The 4,112-nt window shown below is 42.1% G+C and overlaps 1 long non-coding RNA gene across 1 annotated transcript; it reads right to left on the bottom strand.

Moving 5' to 3' along the window:
• Positions 1-470: 470 nt before the first annotated feature.
• On the bottom strand, positions 471-2,787 carry LOC135483962 (uncharacterized). Its single transcript, XR_010446397.1, has 3 exons — positions 2,664-2,787; positions 1,544-1,761; positions 471-890 (listed from the first exon to the last, which is right to left on the bottom strand). It is a non-coding gene; the product is annotated as an uncharacterized LOC135483962 (long non-coding RNA).
• Positions 2,788-4,112: the final 1,325 nt, after the last annotated feature.

The following is a 4,112-nucleotide window of genomic DNA, read 5'->3' as shown; positions in this document are numbered from 1 at the left end:
CACCGCAGATTCAGGAGTGTGCAATGGTTTCGGAATATCCTACACCCAATTGTGCTGCCCATTCGCAATAGGTTTAACCACCGTCATGCGCCCCTGACATCGCCATCTCTCAGACGGTAGCAGGAAATGGTGCAATCTGGCTGCAAATTTTTCCCAGAGGGGCGGGATAATGATTTATTTCAGACCGATCAGAGTCTCACAAGTTCAGAGCGAAATCACCCGACAGTTATATGGAGTTGCACCAAAATGCAGACTCTTCATTTCATTTGTAAATAGGCATCGATTATTTTTGTTACATTCAATGGACCCAGTCTACAATCTCAGGAAGAGCCAAGTCTGCACATAATTACTGGTATGCAGATTTGCCCGCGAGGCAGAAAAGACCTGAGCATTGCCACCGCTTTAGGAGTGTAGCAACAATATTGCTTCAAAGCAAGAAATGAATCTGCAATTATTTACTTGGATGCAGATATGCCAGCAAGGCATCAAAACCTTTGTATGCCCTTAATGAGCTCTACTATTCAATCTTAAACATTCAATTAACAACAGCCACTAAAAGATGACAATAAAATGATTGTGGACATTGCAATATATGACGGAATGATGTCATCAAATATTTAGGTCCTTGGCAAGGACAGGAAATGCTGTCGCACCATTGTTGAATTCCACTGCTTTCCATTTATCCCAGCAAAGAAACTGTGGATACCCCAATGATCATGCACAAACCATAGATGATAGATCTCTTTTCCAGTCAGAACGGAAGGGGCCCTATCGTGTTCAAGACATTTGAACTTGGTTGATGTGATCCCTGTCCATAAACCAGCTTGTTTCTGAAGAGATGTCACGGCACTCTTCCAGCTTCAATTACCAGTGGTTTTCCTGTTGAGGTGCTGAAAATAAGACTATAGTTCTTTTGATTTTAATGACTTCTACAAAGACAGTTTTTAGAAACAGCTCCATGAAAGGCCTCTGGCATACTAAGAGGGGGCTGTCAAATGCACAAGGACATCGTACGGTGATTGCAGTTCACTCTAGAACCTTATCCGTCAGGAACTTGCCAACACTGCTGGCTAACAACTATTTAGAATGTTAAAATTTCAATAAACCCTTTAGCTCCTGTACCGCCCGTGTTTAAAACTCCCGCCCTACGATATCCAAGCGGCCGAGAAGTAAAGTAACACCGCAGGGCGATGCTTGGAGTGTAATCTTCATAATAAAACTCGTTCCTAGGTGGGTTGCTGTACATTTTACCAAGTAGGGCTATAGCGAGTTGCGAGTCAGCCTCCTGACCCCATTCATGTATTCATATACAGGAGACTGCCGGGTTTTGTTTTTTGATCGATATTAGGTTGGATTATCGTACATTAGGGTTTCTTTATGGAGTTTTTTGATTAGGTAGGAACTTCTTATGATTCTATTTTTACAATAGGGCCTTTTCATCTATCTATCCTATCTTTATTCTATTTTTACAATAGGGCCTTTTTATCTATCTATCCTATCTTTATTATCTATCTATCCTGCACAGATTCACATTCACACCAACCTTGTATTCTAAGATTGCCTGTCCTTGCAAAGACATTGTAGATTCCTTCATCATTTTCTCCAGTTAGTTTTTGCTGCAGTCGGCTGATCACAGTGAAATCTTGTTAGTGGTGTTGGAGTTGCAACCCTCAGCACGTGAACTGATTTTGGCTTGATTACCAGGAGGACGATGGTGTGGTAGCTTTTCTCTTTACTAGTCTGTGCCATCAGATGAAGGAGCTGGAATAGGACCACCGTTTTCATTAATAAAATTTTCTAAACAAAATAAACAATGACGTGGAACGGTCCCCTGGCTTTTCCACACCTAGATAATCATCTGCCAAATATGAAGACACAAGGCAAATACGAAGCTGTTTTAGAAACAAGTGCCATTACCCGCCATAAGCAGATCAATGGTCTAAAGTGCAATACAGACAACCATCACGTTTGCTCAGACTCGGTGAATAGTTGTCAGTAACTTGTTACATACATTCAGCAAGATAAAATGTTGAGAATTGTCTGCGTTGTTGTCCAGTTTCTTATGCCTAATGTTTAGGCCAACCTACCTTCAGTCCACATGGGAACTCCTGCTGTTTTTCATTACAAGATGCCTTGGATGGTGTATCAATGTGATGAAATACTAAACACCATCTCCAGATAATCAGCCGTGTCCACTGTCCGAGGCGATTTGATGTTGAGCAGAGTTTTGTTTGGGCAGGAATCAAGATTCGATCTATGTCAGCCAGGTTCAGAGATATGAATTTTACTTCCAGCTATATGGGACTGCACCAATTACATCCAGAAGCAAGATGGCCAAAGATGAAGTCACTAGGACAATAAACCCAATTGGTGGGGCACTAAAAAATTCAGCATCTCCCTTGAAGGAAGATGGAATACTTTCTGGAGAATAAACTCTCCTAGTCCAGAGCGAACACTGAATACAAAGTACAACATCCAGAAGCTCCATCTATCCCTCAACTCTTTGGGTACACTCCTTCATTTTATGTTACTAGTGTCGCATTCGGACACAACTGTAGATGTCCTCCAGGTACCACTTTGAAATGTTACACTGTACAAAGTCTGTCTTTGCGGACCCGTGGGAAGGAGGCAAGGATCCAATTTTGAATCAATTAAATTTTTACCTTGATATTCACTAGATCTTGCTGGTTCTTGCTTGGAAATGGGGATGTTGGTGAGGTGAATTGAATCCATAGCTCAGTACTTGTCATCATACTTTTGTGAAAAAAACATCTCTGGCTGGACTGCAATAAAACAATAAATTCTAGTTTTTTAAGGATGAATATCGAAGTGTTAATCACACAAAGCAGTGGTAACATCCAGAAGTTTCTGCAGCATGCAATAGCTGAAGGAATCTAATTGTCCGCATTTGAAGTTTCGCAAACATGTATGGGACACCAGTGCTATGGCAGAGTGGTGAATAAGTGGTAGCTCACGGCAAAAGCTCATTATAAATATAATGCAATAATTTTTTGTTAAGAATTTGCTGACTCCCCTCTTCCTATCGATTCCTTCTTCAGCCAACACTACTTGTGGTTGTGATACTGATCTGTCATGGAGGGACATGTGAAATCTGAACACAGATCTGTCAATTTGTGGTTATGACAATGACCTGCCCCAAAGAGACATAAAAAATCTGAACACCGGGATCTGTTTCTGGTTGTGACATTGGCCTGTTTTCAAGGGTCATCTGAAATCTGAACACCTATTTGTGGATATCTATTGGTGGTTGTGACATCGACCCGACCTCAAGTGATCTCTGAAACCTAAACATCAATATCTCTATCTGGTTGTGACATTGACCTGTCTTCAAGGAAATCTGAAATTTGAACACGTATTTTCGGTTGTGCAACCTGTCCTCAGGGGACATCTGAAATAGGAACACACAGATCTTTAGGTGGTTGTAATGTTATATTTGAAAAGGTTGTAAAGTTGCTGTATGTGAAAATGAAACGAGTTTTGCGTGCTTCTTGGTCAATGGGTAATACCGTTGTGACTGACGGGGCGTCAGATCGGGAGGAGTACCGTTGCAGTGTCCTTACGTCCTGACGTCTCAACCTCGTTGGACAGACATCTGCTGTCCCTTGTGTCGTCACCCACGGTGGTTGTGACGGCCCCTTTGTTGACCTTGTTTGGTTGTCAAGTGAGAGTTGGGGCAGGGTAATTATGGCGCTAAAATGACATTGGGGTGTCACTTCAGATTCGGCAAGATTTAAGACTGCCAAATGGAACGGTTTTGGTGTAGTGGTGTAGTGTAGTAGGGCAGTGTGCCTACTGGGTCCTTGAAGACTTACTTGAGGGTGAATCCAGTTTCCTCTTTGGGGTAAGAGGGAGCTGTGATACGTCTGTGAAGGTGAATTGCTAGGGGTTGTGGCTGTTTGGCTTAGTGATGTGAAATAAGAATGTTTTCTAATTATTTCAGCATGTATGGACGTACGGTGATGGTTTTTTGGACTGGGGTTCTGTGAGATACCCCTGCTGTGAGTTGAGTAACGGCACTTCAAATATGACAACATCAAGTGGTGTGTTGATGCGAGAGTGAAGATGACCTGGGCTCATACGGAAAACTAAAT

The sequence above is a fragment of the Lineus longissimus genome, chromosome 2 (assembly GCF_910592395.1).
Source record: "Lineus longissimus chromosome 2, tnLinLong1.2, whole genome shotgun sequence".
NCBI classification, from domain to species: Eukaryota; Metazoa; Nemertea; class Pilidiophora; order Heteronemertea; family Lineidae; genus Lineus; species Lineus longissimus.
The sequence above is the reverse complement of the archived record's forward strand: the minus strand, read 5'-3'. Positions and strand labels throughout refer to the sequence as shown.